At 33.4% G+C, this 20,854-nt stretch overlaps 1 protein-coding gene and 1 long non-coding RNA gene across 2 annotated transcripts in view; one reads left to right on the forward strand and one right to left on the reverse strand.

The window, feature by feature from the left end:
- LOC127850437 (uncharacterized) overlaps positions 1-20,854 on the reverse strand; it is a 206,112-nt gene that overhangs the window by 133,776 nt on the left and 51,482 nt on the right. The window lies entirely within an intron of this gene.
- On the forward strand, positions 16,584-20,818 carry LOC127850439 (uncharacterized). Its single transcript, XR_008035291.1, has 5 exons — positions 16,584-16,638; positions 17,036-17,119; positions 17,619-17,792; positions 18,572-20,349; positions 20,494-20,818. It is a non-coding gene; the product is annotated as an uncharacterized LOC127850439 (long non-coding RNA).

Here is a 20,854-nt window from a genome sequence, read left to right on the forward strand (position 1 = left end):
CGGTGTGGGGATACTCGTCGGCCTCTACCGCGCCATTTCTAGTTATTACATGTATAAGTTTATTACTGCCTGTGAGATTTGTCAGACCAACTCTTTGTATGCAATAGTGATTATGATGATGATAATGATGATGGTAGTGAGGGTAACGTGTCTTTCTCATAAAAACATTATAATTACTGCCCATTAGTATTGTCAGACCAACTCTATGTATGCAATAATGATGATGATAAAAGTAAAACTGTCGGTAACTTGTCTTTGTAATCATATCAATGATAACATGTTTATTACTGCCTGTGAGATGATGATGAAGTTGGTAGTTATGGTGACTTGTCTTTCTCATAACACGAGTATAACTGCCTGTGAGGTTTGTCAGATCAACTCTATGTATGCATTAATGATGATGATAAAGGTGGTTAGTGGTGACTAACGTCTTTCTCACGATAACACGAGTATATCTTCCTGTGAGATTTGTCAGACCAAATCCAAGCATGCAATAATGATGATGCTGAGGGGGTAGTGATGGTGACTTGTCCTTCTCATGATAACACGAGTATAACTGCCTGTGAGATTTTTAAGACCAACTCCAAGCATGCAATAATGATGATGAGGAGGAGGAAGTGATAGTGACTTGTCTTTCTCATGATAACATGAGTATATCTGCCCGTGAGGTTTGTCAGATCAACTCTCTGTATGCAATAATGATGATGATAAAGTTGGTATAGGTGGTGACTTGCCTTTCTCATGATAACATGATTATTACATCCTGTAAGATATGTCAGACCAACTCTCTGTATGCAATAATGATTATGATGAAGGTGGTAGTGGCAGTTACTTGCCTTTCTCATGAATACATTGATACTTACATCCTGTGAGATTTGTCAGACCATTTTTATGTATGCAATAAATTGATGATAAGGGTGGTGTACATGAAGGTGGTGACTTGTCTTTCTCTTGATTACATGATTATAAGTGCCTGTGAAATTTGTCAGACCAACTCTCTGTATGCAATAAAGATTATGATGAAGGTGGTAGTGGCGGTTACTTGCCTTTCTCATGAATAAATTGATTATTACATCCCGTGCGATTTTTCAGACCAACTCTATGTATGCAATAATGATGATGATAAAAACGGTAGTGGTAGTGACTGGCCTTTCTCATGATAACATGAGTATAACTGCCTGTGAAATTTGTCAGACCAACTCTAAGCATTCAATAATGATGATGATGAAGGTGGTAGTGATGGTGACTTGTCTTTCTCATGATAACACGAGTATTACTGCCTGTGAGGTTTGTCAGATCAACTCTCTGTATGCAATTCTGATGATGATAAAGGTGGTATAGGTGGTGACTTGCCTTTCTCATGATTTTAAGGTCACGGTCTTCCTTAAAAGTAAAAAAATACAATCCAAGGGAAGTAATAAGCTATACAAGGAAGATAATTTCTAAACCTGACTAATGATATATTTAAATTGTATTTCAAAGCGGCGCAATAGGGGGCATTTCGAGACGAATACATCTCTTGTTCAATCACCTTTTGTTTGTCGTTGGTAATGCGTCTTCATAATTACCTCGTGAACCTTCCTTTTCAGGCCACATTTATTGTCCAATCTTCCTGAAACTTTGTAAAAAATGTGTCCCTATTATATTTTTACCAAGTTTGAAACTAAGTTGCCAGAGGTCAAGAATTAAGTCACTAGGTAAAATTAAAGAAAAGGTTTGTGAACTCCCTAGTTTCATGGCTTAATCTTTACGAAACTTTGTTAGAATCTTGACAATATCTAGGCCGAGTTCAAATCTGGGTCAGTGAGTCCAAAAACCGGGTCAACTGTTTAAATTTTACCAAAATCTCGTGACTACTATAGTGGCCACATTTATGACCCAATCTTGATGAAATATTATTTTTGAAAATACCTAGTCCAAGTCATGTGTATCCAAAAACTAGGTCACTAGGTCCAGTTTTGATTATTTGGTTACCTCAAACTCAGGTGAGCAATTCAGGGCCATACTTGTTAAACAACGAGTATATTTCTTGATCACCACCTAAATTATAAGTGTTTAGAATAAGGAATTCCCTAGAAATATTTAATAATTACGTAAACTTTTATGTTGTATGTTCAATTTATGTGCTTTTTCTTTTACAACGATATATTTCTTGTTCTGTCTACATAATAAGTTATATCTTTTCTCAAAAATTCATCAACTACACTTATGAATAAACACTCACTTTGGAAACAAACATGGAAACAAAAATTATGTTTTATGTTTTGTCAAACTGAAAGAAAAACAATTCTGAATATTGACATATAATAGACTATTTTCTCCTTCTTAAATCAAAAACTGGTATGTTTCATTCGAAATAAAGAAGTATATTTGTTTAGAAATGTTCTTTAGAAGAGTAAAAAGACTTTTGTTTGTTACACAAATGTAATATTAATCAGCAAAAGCAAAAAAATCATGAACAATACGTGTTCCTTTTTTTGGTGGATTGTTTTATGATGTGCATTTGTCTTTTTTTCATCAGGACATAATAGGTGTATTGTCCGACCCAGACATGATTGAAAACAATCCAGTGTGCAAAAGCAACAAACAGAAACCGCAGGAAAAGTTGTACTGGACAATATGTCTAAAGCCAAAAAGACTTAATTCAAGCCAACAACAAAAAAAGACAATTTAATCAAATACATGTTGGGGCTAGGGTGTTAAAGTTCAATGCTTCGAGGGCGGCGAGAAAAGCCAAAGGAAATCTTGAAACTAATTACACTTGACCATATGTTGTAGACAATATTAAAGGGAGTATTGCAACACTAAAAACAATGAGTGGACAGGTTTTGAAGTCTGGAGTGTCCCTCAACAACTTAAACATATTTGTGGAATCAGCAGTGGAATCAGCAGAAAAATGCTTAAAGCTTCAAACAGGAGTCGGCAAAGTAAATACAATACAATTTATTTGTAATTTTACAGAAAAGCTAAGTGTTTGTCCAGTCAGCTCCTTCATTAATGAGGCTTTAAAACTAAATCAAGGTCAAATACACTTAATACTAAAAAGTAAAGATGGGCACTAAAATGTTGTGTGTACATGGTTTACCTGCATAAATAATTTGGAATTGCATATTTATTTAAATTATAGAACAACAAAGTAAATGTTGAAAATGGTTCATGATAGTTATATGTATATTGTTAAATCACTCATTTTAGGACAATTATAATTTTTTGTTTAAAAAGGTAATCTTACTGAACATATGCGGATTTTTGGTGATATTGATACTGATTTTAAGATGATGCCATGTTTTATATTTAACTTGAATGTACAGATATTTTTCAATTCATTGCTTTGTAACTGAATTTATTTATTTTTTACCACCTTCCTGTAACTTTTAATTTAGTGTTTTGTTGGAAATTGAGATTTTCATGTTAAAAAGTATGCATTATTCAAGATAGATAAAATCAAAGACAAATGTTGATAAGTGCACATTGATAATATTTCATTCACTATGTGTGCAGTTTCCTATCCTTCACACGAATCAGTAATCATGTAAGAAACAAAAAAAAATTTGCAGCTGGTTGTTACTGCATGTGTAATTTCTATTCAAAATGATTGTTTTAATAACATGTGATTCAATTAGAAATGCATTTCTCATTTTGACCAGTTAATAATGGATAATCAGAGGATATACAAAGAAATCATCAATTTACATAATGAAGTATTATTAACACCATGTTATTCGGGTACAGACAACTGTAACATTTATTAATTTATATGAATCATAATTACTATATGTGCTCATGCATGAATGTTGATTATTGTTGATGTCTTAATAAACCAATAGTATATTATCAATATGTGTTGTTGTTCGAAAATATGTTTTTGTAGCAGGAAGTGCTTTGGGCTCGATTAATGTGAGAACTCACAAAATATTAATAAAATCATTCTGTGCCTTTTATTTCTGAAAACCGAAGTAGCCAGTTGGTATTACACATCTCCTAAACAAGTACAGCACAATGAAACGTAAAGATTCTATAAATAAATCCTTTTTTTATTACATCTTATCCACACACACAATATTGATGATTGTGGTGTTCAAATCGCAAAACCAACTATTTGGCAAAAATAATGCAGATGGTTAGATTATGATAAGTGCCAGAAAAAGCAAACTCCGGAGATAATAATTGATATGATAATCATTGCTTGACAGAATCACAATTGACCTAAATATTTATTTATGTGGTTATGTATTTTTCAATGAGTGCCTTAAGATTCCAAGAACATATTGACTTAAAGTAAATAATACCGATGGCGGAAATGAGTTATTATTTCATGTTCATGAATCGGTTTTAAAATACTTTATAAAATTTATCTACTAGGCGTAGAGGACTTTTAGACCACCTCAAAAGGGGATAAACTTCAACTATATTTTGACCTAGGTCAGTAACCGACTCAAGAATTTTACTCAAACATAATACTGATGACTGATGAGTCTGTTGTGTTTTATATTATAAATGCTATTTAAAATGTTAGTCCATTTCAACATTTAGACTGATAATAACAAGCAAATTCATTAAATTGATATCCCCCGCAAAATAAATTTTGATTATTGATTGGTGCAGAACTTACAGAAATGTTTATTTGAAGGGTTGTACCCTTTCTCACTTATTTAAAAGTTACAACATAAAAAAAAAACAATGGGCAATAACTTTATTTAATAAAGTGAAGGGTTATGGTTCTATTTATGAGATATAGCCCTGAAAAGTTAAATCATACAAAAACAATAACAAGTAAGGGCAATAACCGTTATGTAAGAAAGTATACGGTTTTGGCTCTTGTGCATTGATAATTATACATACATGAAGTTTCATGTTAAAATCTTGTATAGTATCTGAGATATAGCCCTAGTAACATCATACAAAAACAACAAAGAGCAATAACTCTTATTTCAGAAAGCGACGGGTTATGGTTCTTGTGCATGGCACCTCTCCTCAGCAATATTTATACACACATACAGTTTCATGTTGAAAACTTATATTGAGTTTCTGAGAAGAAGCCCTGAAAAGTTTGTGAGAGACTGCACTGACAGACAGGAAGACGGTACATGTTAGTATATTAAGTGTACCCGGGGTACAGTAAAGTATACCTAAGAGTACCCGGGGTACTTTTAAGCAGTACCGGAGCAAAACCGACAATGTCCAATGGAGCTTATTGACAGACTAAATAAATGATGATAGTGGTAACTTTGATTGTGTGAAATATATTATAATACAATAATTTTCTTGAATTGAATGTACATGTGAATTAGCTAAAACAATGATAAAAACAGCGTTTAGGATTATACATTTCTGGAATTGAATTTTGTTTATAATCAGTTTTTAACATTTTTTATCTGAAATAATATATACATCGTTTAAAAAATCAAATGTTTGCATGGTGTTAGAACTACTGTTTTGATATCTTTGTTGTGAACAACGTCTTAACGTTCAACGTCAGAAAAAAAGATGTCCGAAAATAACTGCAAGGTGTTAAAACGCAAAATGAAGTTGAATATAAACAACCATTCGTAAAATATTATTTTTCATCAATCTGACATTTTTCACGGCGACTGATCTGAGCAATCTCACGGGAGTACTGTGAGCATCGTCAGATGTCCGGTTTATCTGACAGATCTCACGATCTGACCATATTCACGCTACACCGGTATACATTCTGCCGTCGATAAACGGTTCGTTGTACAGTTTATGAAACACAATTGTGATAAAAAAAGGAAATTCATAACTGGCAAATTGCATAGATTATAATTTTAATCAACTTCTTTTATACATAACTGCAATAAACGTCTATTGACATTACTTAACAAATAGGTATTCATCTGGTCGATGTATATCATGATCTTCTATTAAAAGCATGATATTTATCAGAAGTACGGAAAAATCCACTTATATCATTGATGTATAAACACTCAACCAACTCATTTCATTACATTTGTTTGAAGAGATCAGCTTGAATTGTAAATTTAAAAGTTTCATTTCAATTGCGTTTGATCAGCCAAGCTTCAATATTTTTTACAAATGCCATAATAACAAATGGGAAAATTAACCTCGAAGTACACTTAAGATTTTACGCGATTAAGGTTACTATTTAATATAAACACACACAATCATTATATCAACACACACAATCATTTTACTTCGAGATTTATCAGAAATCTACATCATTGTAGTTGCATACATGAACAATGTTTGTTTGATCCATATGACATTAAAATTTGACAAAAATATCTACACATCTGTCAACTATAATTACATTAATAGTCGTTTCAAAAATCCTTAATAATGGATTTTTAAAGGTAGGTTAGGGTTGTTATTTATAGTGTGTAGGCATGGGCTTTAATTAAAGTATGTACATTAGAGACATAATGTGATTCGATGTTCATATCATAAAAGCATGATATACCCCAATGATTCAATCTAGATTAAATAGTTCACGTTTGCTTGATGATAGAGTGTAATGCCGCATGGTTCGGATGGGATTTTTGTTTGCAATTTATATCCAACCAATGACCACGTGTGAGTAAGGTAATTTAACACACATATTTCATATTACCAAACGAATGGCGTGTCAAACGTTGCAAAATTCAAAGTTTTCATATGTTTGTGGTATATTTGTATATATATGTTATATATTTCCATTTGTGTGTGGTATAATTGCATATATATGTTGTATATTTCCATTTTTGTGTGGTATAATTGCATATATATGTTGTATATTTCCATTTGTATGTGGTATAATTGCATTTATATGTTGTATAAATTCATGTTTATATGATAAAATCCTATATATGTATTGCATAAAAAATATATGTTGTATAATTTCATATTTATGTCCGATATTTTCATAAATATGTTCTAAAAGTTCATATATGTATGCAATATTTTGATTTATATGTGGTATAATTTTGATATGTGTGTTGTAACATTTTCAAAATATGTATGTGTTATAAACTTTCATAAGCGTGTGCGATAATTCCATATGTTTGTTGTAAAATTTTCATATGCATGTCCTATAATTAGCATCACGGGAAATATAACAGGCGTGGCTGAAAAGCGGAGATGGCTAAATCCGGCTTAAAGTGCTGTAAGTGAAAGACCTATAGAATATTCTATAGGTCTTTGTTTAAGTGGAAGGAAAAGGCCTCATCAACATTAAAGCTGAAATTTCAATAATGATGTATGAGTTCTTTATTAAGATTATTAGTACATTTCTTTTGTATCTATTGGAAAATATTCAAACTAAAACATATGAGACCCTTCCCGTTTATAGAAAACCCTGTCATCGGAAAGGGGCACTTTTCGCTATTCAATCATACCGACTTGACGGAATCAACCATTATGATAAATGACTTGCTTTTTGAAGAAAATGAAATGGACTTTGATAAGACTAATGGAACAATGCCACGAATCGCCGCTCTATGTGCAGCAATTTACATATTGTACATTGAACGTACGTATCATTATTAACGATTCGCCGCTCTATGTGCAGCAATGTACGTATTGTACATTGTACGTACGTACCATTATTAACGAATTCACTTGTTATATTCAATGTTATGTCGGATAAAATAAATTTCGGACAATATACAGAACAGTGGTTTCGGCCTCGGGACGTTAATAGTTTAAGTTTATACACCGAGTATTAACTATTGACAATACCAATTAAAGTATATATTTTATTTATTGGATTAATAGTCGGAATTCATTAATTATAAAAACGATAAAGATGCTAAATAATTTGTATCACCCAACGGGGTGTACCCATACTTCCTAACATCTAAGGACCATGCTTCAACCCTGTGATGTTTACATTGCCATGAAAACAAACATCTAAACTCAAATTTGAGTTTTATTTGAATAATTATTGCAATTTTAATGGCACATGGTTGTATTAGGGTCCTGGGTGGAAAATGCTCAGAACCAAGTAATAAAGATTACTAAGCACGAAAGTCATATTGAGTTTTAAAGTATTAATAAACTTGACGTAATCAAAGCAATATAACAGGCTTTTAACTTAATCCATTTAATAACTTGTAATTTGATTTCTGTTCAGATGCAGCTTTAGATGATGTCCCGAAATTGGCCAGCTACATTGAAGTCACCGTACCTCAGTACCTCCCAGATGACTTTAAGACTTTTTTTCGCATGACAAGGGGTACTTTTGAAAGCGTTCTGGAGAGAATTTCAACTAATGATCAGCTTTGTAGAAGGATTTCCACTGGGGGTCGTGAACAAGTTCCATTGGATAAGGACTTACTAATGACGCTTTGGTATTTGGGTAATTAAGAGACAGTAAGGTCTAGTGCAGACCGTTTTAACGTAGCAAAGTGAACTTTCTTAGACAATAATCGAAAAATGCTGACAGTTTTATGTGACAGTCTTTATAAAACAGTAATATGTTGGCCAACAAACAATGACAAGCAGGCTGTGATTGATGAATTTAAAAATAAGAAAGGTTCCCTGGAGTCTTTGGGGGCAATAGATGGGACGAACAAAAAATTTCTGCACCAAGAAAACGGTCTCCAGACTACTTCAATAGAAAAGGACACTATTCAATATATAAATCTTGCAAGAAAATAATGGAAAAAGATTAAGATGTATGCTCTTATCAGCAAATTGAAGGTTCGATTTCATTCAGACGATCACTATCGCCTACAATATCTAAATAATATGGAAATTTGAGTTGAGTTGTCCAAATATATAACTTTCTTCAAGTTTAACTTGATTAAAAAACTGTGAGTTGTATGTCTCTTCATTAAAACTGAACTTTATTATGAAACGTTAGTTAGTTTTACACATAAATGTATTTGAAAAAAAACCACCTAAAATAAACTACAACGACAAAATAATCATTGTCGGGTGATACGATCACGAAAAAGACACGTTATTTCATACTTGCACTAATTGTGATAATATAACAAACATTAATGGTCGGAACGTAAACTGCAAGTTCATCGTGCACATAGTAATTTAAGGTATGAAGTCAAATTAAAATGTACAGGCACGCTACTAAAAGGTTGGTTAGCTTGTACATACGGTTCACTTACTAGAATAACGGCCGCCCACTCTTAAAATATCAGAAATAAATAAACGTATGAGAAATGCGGAGTGCTAATTTTGAAATTATGCGATTTGAAAGGTGAATATGTATGAAACACTTGTAGCGCCAACAAACCTCATTTTGGTAATGTTCAACCTCGTCGTGATTGTTAAAATAACTAACATTATTAGGTGAAAGGTGTATACTATTTCACGTTGGCCATGCAGTATATAACAATAATTTTAATTTTAAATTATCGTTTTGAAATTGCCAATCCACCATTATCTGGGTTGGTCTTTCAAAATACCATATCTATTAATTTTATTCTTTTATTGTCCCCAATTCTAACTTTGACCACAGTCCGATTCGTAATAATTTGTATGTAGGTAATCAATGTCCTTCTCAACCAACATAATAATATCCCATAATTATTTGCCATTATCCCAATGTGAGTATTATATACTTTTTAGAACCAAAATAATGTAATACTACAGCAGGTTTCTAAACGATATAACACACCTACGTTAACTATTTTAATTGCACACTAATATTCGTTTGACTCATATTAATTTAAAGGAGTGAACTGTTATTTAAACACGAAAAGTCATTTAAAATGTCTGACTATACTTTCATGAGGAATGTATTATGTCATCAGAAAGTCACAAGAATAAATAGTAATCACCACAAATCCCAGCCAGTTGGCACACATCTTGAAATATATCGGCAGTTCTAGCAAATGCCCCATTGCGCAGCGCTTTACATCTAAGTAGAGGCTGCAACAAGAAATACAAATGTTGGTTTCAATAAGATTCTGGCAATTTGTGCATCATAGGTACACACATTATTGCAAAATAGAAAATAATAGTCTCAATAATACTGTTTTACTTCCCATTCAAATTATATAAATAAAACAAAGAGTTCGCTATTTTACATATGAACGGGATTTCAACGTATCACGATTTAACACTCTCTGAGTATGCGTTTATAAGGCAGTTTTTTGTTAAATAAAGTAAATATCACGATTTTGAATTTAAACATACGGATATATATTAGAGACTACACAAAGCAATAGACAGGTACATTTTTCAAATAATTGTGCGTTGTTGTTTTTGGGGTGTATAAGCATATAGACATTGAGCTGCATTATGACCCTTCTCCCCACAGGGGGAATTTTCAAGGTTATGTTTTTCTTAACCCTCTAGGTAGTTGGCATTCCCTGGCAAAAGTTTGCAAAATTCTGTCGGTTCTTTGCATAGTTATGGGACTTTGAAACGCATAACCCTTATTTTGCCTTTTTACTCTTTTCAATGTGCAAAACTACTGCTATTTATTCTTTTAAAGCAATATTGTTGCTAAATAACTGGTGCCCCGGCCTATTCGATCGAATTTAGACATTGTGAATGACAAATCTACCTACATAGTATATCTTTGATACACACAAATTGTAAATATCAACTATTTTTTACAAACAGTTACGTCCCTTTGTTTGGATCCGTTCATTTTATTGAATTTTTACAGACGAAACCAAAGTTTTGACTTTCAAAATATCATGTAAAGGTAAATGGAAATTAGAAAACATCTTAATGTATTTTTCAAAAATGAGGTATAATTAAGCCGAAATATGATGTTCTATCAACGGTAAGATTTTCAAACTGCAGGGTTTGTCCTGCTGGGAATGCAAGTAAATTTATCACACCTCAGTCTGTGCTGATAATTTTTCTCAATCGGCTCTATATATTTGTTCCAAAGGTTATTATTATGTTCACATGTATATAGCTCTCTCTGTTTATCCAAGAAAATGTCATTGCTGTTTGTCCTTGAAATAATACAGACAACAGATTTCATAGCAATTTTCATTTGAACTGAGACTGTGAATAAGAGAGGAACAAAATATTATGTGCAAACACCGTTTTATTTTAACAATACTGTGAGTGTTTCGCGAAATTATTAACATAAAATACTTTTAAAAAATATGCAATTACATAATAAAAGAGTTGTTGCTATATATAATTAATCTTGCGAGTAAATTATATACAGTCAGAAGAGTAATTCTTCAATAGCAAGTGAAATCCTTGCTACATGTACTATTTGATTCTTTATATGACTTTCAATTAAGAAAATGTTCAATAAAAGAAAGCTAGGTTTCTAGGTATATTGTGTATTTAAATTAAGTGTAAAGTATTCAAAAAGTTATAGTGCTGTAAAGTGGCAGAGTTTCTCTAAATTGTCTCTTTTCAGAAACCTATTATGGAAAAGCCTATTAACCTAAAACAATCATAAAACTTGAAATATATCCAAAAGATACATAAGGGGGAACTATGTTTTGTTCATTTTGAAAGTACAGTAAAGGAAGAGGTGCATTTACTAACAGATTATAGTTTCAAAAAACTTAAAGATGTATCAAAAACAAGGTCAACATACAAATCCTCAAATATAGACCAGAACACTTTACTAGTAATCTGTCCGCACAATTGGATTTTGAAAAACATGGAAGTTATCAGTTGTTCACCAATCCACATCATGTTCCAAAGCGGGTACATTTATTACCTGATGATGATGACAATCAGCCCTCTACACCAAAGCACAGGCATATATCCGTAGATGCTAGCAGTAGTTATGTTCTGTTTCCAGTCGATTATTGCATTTTTTTTGTGACAAAAGTATTATTAAAGTTAAGGACTGCAAGCAAAATTTAACTAAATGTGTTACATTATGTGCTGAAGTATTAATAAAGCAATCAGCGATTCAATTCGAAATGCAGGATCAAAACGTTATTTCCCGTGAAGCAATGTACCATAATGCTTGCAGAAGAAATTATACAAGATCCTGGACTCGCCATGCAAGTCACGAAGGCTCAAAAGAAAGCATAAACCAATCATTGCACAATGAAGCTTTCAAGTACATATGTAATTACGCTGAAGAGCATATTGTACAATGATAAAGGAAATATACCTTAGGTACATTCTCAAACACCACCCTTCTTGATACAATGAAAATTATAAGTCCGATTAACTCAAAGGTTAGCTGTTAAAACATTTTCCAAACCCATTTGATGTGGAGGATGGAATGGTTGAGTTGTATTGTTTATCATCTGGTGTTCCTGCTGAACCTAAAGCAGCTGCAAATTTTTTTAAGGCAGTAGATATTGGTTGTGCTGCTATGGAAGCCTTTATCACAGGTTGTCTCATTAAAAAGATTATATTGTTACATGATCCTGTCAAGCGATACATACTTAAGACATTTGCTACATCCGAAGTGAGTTAGACAATTAGACGTTCTAGTAACAAACTGGCACCAGTTAAAGCTGAACGCAACATATTTGCACAATTGATCCTTCTTTGAATTCAGAATGATATTGATCTTTAACGGACACTTTCTTATCCACTATCTCCAGTACCTTGGTCTGTGGAAACAGCTGATGGAATGCCAGTGAAAACGGATAAAGCAAAGCTTTTACATTAAATGGAGACTAATTGAACCAGCACCAAATGATGATGTAACCAGTATCATTGACGTCAACGCAGTACTACAAAGCCTGGTATCAGTGCCTGAAACCTTTGAAGAAGTAGCCAAGATGGTTTTTGGCCACCTTCCAAAGTATGGTCGTGATTTTGTCGCAGACACATATCATGAAACTGCAGTCAAATCATATCACCATCATTTCTATTGTTAGGTGCAAAAACAAAACCGCCCACAGAGTGGAAAAGTTTTCTTTCACACGATTATAACACAACGCAGCTTCTAAAATTACTATTGGAACAATGGAGCACTGACAAATATGCAGAACAACTTTAGGATCGCCAAATGTATTTTGTTCTTGGTGAACGATACTGTCTGCTTACAAGCTATGACGGACTTATAAGAATTATTATGCACTCCATGCACATAAAAGAATTTAAATCTGACTAAAAAACCATAATTGTGAGATCACCCGATACAGATGTCTAAGTGTTTCTTAAAAAGTATTGGAGACAAAAAGGATGTTTAATCCTGTTTGTCATGGGAACTGGAAACAAACGAAGACTCGTCGACATAGAAAAGATTGTAAAAGCACAGGGAAATGACTTTTATTCAGTGTTACACGCAATTCACAGCTTTGCTGGTTGCGATATTGAGAGCTCATTTGTGAGAAAGTTGAAAGTAGGACCAGTAAAGCTTCTCGAGAAAAATACAGACATAATGCGTACCTATGCCAAGTTTGGTGAATGACAGGAGTGTAGTGATGACTGGTTAGTGGAAATAGAGTATTTTGTAAGTTATATGTATGGAAAGCCAAATTACTCAGGTGTAAATAAGCTCCGGTCTGATACATTCTGTAAGAGAAGTGAGATCAAAGGTAATACTCTGAACTCATTGACTTTTGTTTGCTACCTCAATGTAATTCAAAACTTAACATGCACACCAGACGTGATTATTACCAAACATATATTTGGTAACACGCCCATGTAAGATATCCCTGCATGCCTGAAGTTCAAAAAAGTGGCTGAAAACTTGGTGCAGACGGAATCAAACATGTGTGGACTGATCGTGATATTTTCCCCAGTGAGCTAGTGGACATACTCTGTACAACGTTGCAAGAGGATAAAACCAATCAGGATGAGGATGAAAATGATGATAGTATTAGTATTGAAATTGACAATTTGCTTGATGAAGTGTTTGATGATCAGTGATATAACTCCTGTGTCCTAAGTATGGAAATGAAAACAATAGCAAATCTTTAGTTCCACTTTGATTTTAAAGTATACAATAATAATTATCATTATTATTATTATGGTTATTGTTATTATAACAATAATAATTATCATCATAATAAAAGTAACTTTATTTAAGATGACATAATTATCAGGTTATAAATATCTTCTAAGTTGAGTATTAATCGGTCTATTATTTTCCGAAGAGATGTATTCCTATGGACGCTATTTCTATTATCACAAGCTTGTTGGCATATTGTTTGATAAAATAATGTGATTATGATCTGAAATAATATGTTTCACACACAAAAGGTATGTTTAAGGAATATGCATGTGAATCATATATATAAATATGTGTAAAATATATATGTGTAACATATATTTTAATAGAGAATATCATTAAATAAACATGAGAGGTAGGCTTTGAATGATTACAATCTTTTTTTATTAAGAAAAGATAAGTTGTTTTCTTAAAAAGTTTGCATTTTGTATGAAAGGTATTCTAAAACAAATGATTAAAAAACAAAACGTTTTACATTCATATATTTTAAAGTAAAATTTCTCCGTAACGCCCCGCTAGCCAATTGCAAACAATGTGTCATGCGACTCAGGAGATATAGAGGATTAAAAAAATAGGGCCTACAAAATTCCCCCAGGCGGGTGGAGCAAAAGTGTTCTTGGCTCACGGCCTAATAGCTTTCGAATGACCGTTATTTGATAAGACGACCAACTATGACGAATCGGATTAAAATAAGTATACACATTTCAAAGTATACCTTATGTCATCCAAAGTAATGTTGAATACGAAATATTAAGACTGCCAAGATAGTGATTACACCATTTTTGAAAGCAATGAATTGTCAATGAGTTGTTTAAATTAATTTGAATGTGTGTCGCTTGCCAAACGTATTTTAGATGACACTTTATTTAAGTATATTCATATCATGCATGCTCACGAACGGAATAAAAAAGAAAAGAAAAGAACATTGCTCCAACTGAGTGTCGAATCCAGAAATCCGAATAAAAAGGCAAAACCGTCAACAATAAGCCAAATCGGAGCTTTTATATTTAATTTATTTTATCAGTCATATATACTTGTCATCAAATTTCTAACCTGTATAGGTCTAACCATTTTAACATTTCGGTTGTAAAGAGTATTCTTCCGTTAATCTCTTTTAAATAAAATTGTATTTTGTGTATCTGTTTTGTTTTTTTTTAGGGCTGGGGGGGGGAGGGCGGGTTCTACAAAAAGAAACCGTAGTTACGGCAAAAAACACACATCAGTATCCTCATGTTTTGTCATAAGTGTAGCATTCTCATGTAAACGTTCTTATTACGTATGGTCCTATTGTATAACATACCTTATCTTTGGTGACTCTAAAGCAAATCTCACACCACTCAGCAGTATCATCATGGCAAAGATTAGATTAGCCAGGATTCCAGCGAGTAAGCACTGTATTTTCGATATTTTCCAAACTTCTTGGAAATGATGACTTATTTCTGCGTTGCAAGGAAACTGGCCAATATCAATGACGTGGAAAACTGCAGTATTAAGTCGGTCATTTCAAAATTCATTTGTACGCAATCTCTTATATAGTTGCTCTTTTAAGAGGCACTTTCAATAAAAAGATTTTCAACATACTGTTGTAGCAACATTAAGTAATCTTTAATACACGTGTTTATAGTTGTTTTTCATTTCATTTTTTCTTTTAGTTAGTATAAGCATATAAATTAATAGAGTGCAGTAAACGACACGAACTAATAAAAAACATGTATGGTAAAGGAACAAGCGTATTAACAATGCATCATATACATGGTTATACTTACTCTCTTTATGATATTTTCTTGCAATTAATATTTTTTTTTAAACTGAACATGATAAAGAAAAGGGGTATCGTTCACAATATCAGTATCCCTACATTTATATGACAAATCCGATTAATATATAACAATATCATATGAGCAATATACAACTTATAATGAGTTATAAACCACATCAAATGTGAAAATCACCATCAAATACCGGTAGTAGTAGTGGTCTGTATGCACTAACTAAATTAGAACATACAATTCATGAAAATATAATTATTCCAACTGAATGTTATTAGAATCCTCAGTACAGTACACAAGCTTTAAGCGAAACATGTGAACAAAAACATGGCATATTTATACAACATATTCCGTTAGAAACCATTATTCGACGATGGCATTATAATGTTCGCGATTAAGCGCTGTTTTATGTGCCACGTGTTCAACACGTGATTAAGAACAAAAATGTATACATACCAAAGGTGTTTTGGCACTGGTGTCTTTTAAAATAATCCAGCAAAACGTCACAAAAACGCCTTTCGTTTATAACAATCACTTTTAAGTAAATCAACGCAATTAATAAGCAACATATTTCCGACTGTATGAACTCATCGTCAAAAGACACTTTATATTCGCACATATATAACTTGTCGAAATAATAATCATGGAATCCCACTTTAACCTATTAAAATCACCTCATTACATTGTTCTATTTATAGCATTTCAATGGTCAATAAGCCTAAAGGGTAGTACGATTGGTTTAATAATAATAACTTTTCAGCAGGGGATGGGGGATAAGCATGATGGGATGGGACGTTGGGTGCAAAATCCAACATGTAGGTTCAAAATAAATATTGACTTTAAAATCAAATGACATTTCGTACTTTTTAGAACATTTTATTATCGCTAAGGGACTGTCCAATGGATTATTTTCCTGAATTTAGCAGGCTATTATTTTGATATTAATTAATAACATTCGTATTTCGCGCTTCGTGTCACGTGATTCACACACAAACAAACAAAATGGCGGAGGCTTCGAAATCTACAATGAGCGTACCAGTAAGAAAATATGGTTTTTTGATTTAATCAAATATAATATATTAAGATTCCGATCTTATTTTATGTAATTCAACAAGATGAGTTTATCTGCCGTTGAATGTTAGCGGATTGTTGGTCTTTACCTTGCAATTCGACGCTAAATGTCGCTGGTTTACAAATTAGACGATAGTAGACGACTCCAATGCATGAAAATGAGAATCAATTTAACGTATTTTGATTTTATGATTTTCTCGTTTTGACATTTGAATTTTGTGTTGTTTATTTTGCAATGTACGTTTTACATTAACTTTTAAATTTTGCTAATAGAAGCCAGTGGATTCTTCCACAGTAAATTCGTGCCCAGATCCTAAAGCACAAATAAGTCAGTGAGTGTATTATTTATGTTTTTTTTATTTAGGCCAAAACAGAGGGAGAGATGAGAAGAAGTAAATGCGTGAGACAGCCATCTAAGAGAATGTTGTATTCTCAGGACACAGATTCAGTAAGTTTATTTTAATGCTCTTGTGTGTACACATTTTAATTATGTGCCAGTTATTCGATAAATTCTCCCACCTGGTCAACAGGAGGGGTATAGTGAATTATGTATATCTATTTGTGACCAGACGAACTAAGAAGAAATAATAATATCACCCTTGTCCGCTCTGTGTTGATAAATGCAGGTTTGACTATAACCCATTATGATTTACAAGTTAGAACTATTATTGTAAAGGCCTGAGAGTTGAACAGTCACCTTGGCTAAGAATAGTAGGACTTTTTGCTTTTTTTTTCACAATATTTAGGTCCGAAATCTGTGGATGTAGGCTGTGGTTGCAAATAACATGTAGTAAATCAAGAAATGCACTATAACTCATGTGATTAGGTCATGACATTGACATCATGATTTTGTCATTTTAGGGTTACTCTTTTTGCTATTATTTATTAGATTTTCTGCATTACTTGGTTTTTTATCAAATGCATGATGTTTTATTTGTTACACTCAGGATTCAAGTCTACAGAAGAGTTAAGGAAAACGTCCTGCCAGAAAGATCCAGAAAGTTGATACATTAGCAACAATAACTAAGTGGTGCTCTTGTCACAGATGCCCACAATACGAGAGAGTGGAAGATCGAGTTTGCTGTGGGATGGTCCCAGAATTATGCTCAAGTCACAGACCTGTGAGTAAGATTCATGTATTATGAGTTTCTGTAACTGAATATCTTAAGTTTTGCAGCGTCATATTGTGTTATAACAAGGACTAAGAAATGGGTCAATAATGTTCTACCATGCAAACCTATTAAATATCCCATCTTAAAAATTAATCCTGCTATAAAGGCAATTTTGTCATGTGGAAAAATCATTTACTGAATCATTATTGGCTTACTAAAATGAATGTCAGCTAATGCCAACAAAGATGCTAAGTTCTAAGACATTGTGTAGTTGTTTGTCATCTTGCTATTTTATTCAATGCAATTTATGTTTTTACATGAGTAAAGAAAGGATTACTCTTTTTTTGCTTAAAAATTGTTAAGTTTGCATACCATTTCAATATTTTATACTCCATTGATCCATTGCATTGATACCATCAACACCTTTCCACCCCTTTATATTTGTCGCGTCCTTAGAAAATTGGGCATAATGCATGTGCGTAAAGTGTCGTCCCAGCTTAGCCTGTGCAGTCTGTACAGGCTAATCAGGGATGACACTTTCCGCCTAAATGGGATTTTTGCTAAGAAGAGACATTTTAACGAAATATGTCATAAAAGCGGAAGGTGTTGCCCCTGATGAGCCTGTGTGGACTGCACAGGCTAATCTGGGACGACACTTTACGCACATGCATTATGTCCAGTTTTCTCAGAACAAGGCTCATATAATCTAGTGTGCTGTCTCACTGACTGCTGATTGGAGTTACATTTGCAAGAAGTTTATAGTAAAATCTGTTACAATTTCTTTGTAGGAGATGACTCTTTCGGTGCTGGAAAGGATGACCCTCTACAGTCAGCAGCAGTATCAACAAGATGTGTTTTCCTTTTATGCAGAGACACTAGAAGATGTCAATAAATCTTTCAGACATGCTGCATACAGACAATTTACCATCTTAATGCATGAGAATAACTGTCCCAGCATGTTGTGTTAAATTAATAAGGGAGAAGTTTCCTAGTCCTTAAGGCCAGTATACAGGCTTCGTACCAGGTGAAGGCCCAGTGTTCTAATAATTTTGCATATTTATGCCCCCCTTCGAAGAAGAGGGGGTATATAGTTTTGCACATGTTGGTCCTTCCACCAGATGGTTTCGGGATGATAACTTAAGAACGCTTAGGCCTAGGATCATGAAACTTCATAGGTACATTGATCATGACTGGCAAATAACCCCTATTGATTTTCAGGTCACTAGGTCAAAGGTCAGTGACTCGAAACAGTAAAGCGGTTTCCGGATGATAACTCAAGAATGCATACGCCTAGGATCTTGAAACTTCATAGGTACATTGATCACGACTGGCAGAGGACCCCTTTAGATTTTCCGGTCACAAGGTCAAGGTCACAGTGACTCAAAAAAATAAAATGGTTTCCAGCTGATAACTCAAGAATGCTTACGCCTTTTGATCATGAAACTTCATAGCTACATTGATAATGACTGGCAGATGACCCCTTTTGATTTTCAGGTCACTAGGTCAAGGTCACAGTGACTCGAAATAGTAAAATGGTTTCCTGATGATAACTCAAGAATAATTAGGCCTAGGATCAGGAAACTTCATAGGTACATTGATCATGACTGACAGATGACCCCTATTAATTTTCAGGTCACTATGTCAAAGGTCAAGGTCACAGTGACAAAAAACGTATTCACACAATAGCTGCCACTACAACTGACAGCCCATATGGGGGGCATGCATGTTTTACAAACAGCCCCTGTTGCTATTCTTTTTCATTTATCAGACATAGAACTTTTCTTAGTTTTTATTATTTTTTGTTCTGGCTCCTTTTTTGAAACATTTATATTTATGCAAATCATTTGAGTTATGCTTAATCATTTGGATTTTTCAGTTCTATGCATTTTGTTTTGAAAAATCAATTTGTGTGAAATGTGCTAGTTTATTATTAAAACTTGCACAGCAGTTTTTACATTTGTATGCTTACTTTGGTGTCATTTGAATGAAATGCCACGAGTACTCTGGATTGTAAGATGAAAGAAATAAAAGAAGCAATGACATATTTCTTAAAAATACTATGTAAATAAACTAATTGAAAATCAAAATTCATTTCTTGTATACTTATTTTATTTTCTTGTTTGAACTTTATAGTTTGATTTTTACACTTTTTAGCTCACCTGAACACAATGTGCTCATGGTGAGCTTTTGTGATCGCCTTTTGTCCGTCGTGCGGCGTCTACATTTGCCTTGTTAACACTCTACAGCCGTACAGGCCACATTTATTGCCCAATCAAAAGATTGGTCTCAAGGATATTTTGGATGAGTTCAAAAATGGTAACGTTTGCTTGAAAAGACCGTTCATAAAAACAGTCAATAGTGTATTACCTGTTTTTATTTTTATTTTTTTATATCTTTTGCTTTTATTCAATTTTAAGTTTGCATTTTGATTTTTTTATTATGCCCCCCTTCGAAGAAGAGGAGGTATGTTGTTCGCTCATGTCGGTCAGTAGGTCCGTCCGTCCACCGAATGGTTTCCGGATTATAACTCAAGAACACTTACGCCTAGGATCATGAAACTTCATAGGTACATTGATCATGACTGGCAGATGACCCCTATTGATTTTTAGGTCACTAGGTCAAAGGTCAAGGTTACGGTGACTAGCACAGAAAAATGGTTTCCGGATGATAACTCAAGAACCCTTAAGCCTAGAATCATGAAACTTCATAGGTACATTGATCATGACTCGCAGATGACCCCTATTGATTTTCAGGTCACTAGGTCAAAGGTCAAGGTGACTCGACACAGTAAAATAGTTTCCGGATGATAACTCAAGAAAGCTTACGCCTAGGATCATGAAACTTCATAAGTTCATTGATCACGACTCGCAGATGACCCCTATTGATTTTCAGGTGACTAGGTCAAAGGTCAATGTCACAGTGACAAAAAACGTATTCACACAATGGCTGCCACTACAACTGACAGCCCATATGGGGGGCATGCATGTTTTACAAACAGCCCTTGTTTATTTTATTTCGAGTCATTTTGTTTCACACTTGATATTTGTTAGATTAGGTTTCTTAAAATACAT

The sequence above is a fragment of the Dreissena polymorpha genome, chromosome 11 (assembly GCF_020536995.1).
Source record: "Dreissena polymorpha isolate Duluth1 chromosome 11, UMN_Dpol_1.0, whole genome shotgun sequence".
Taxonomy (NCBI): Eukaryota; Metazoa; Mollusca; class Bivalvia; order Myida; family Dreissenidae; genus Dreissena; species Dreissena polymorpha.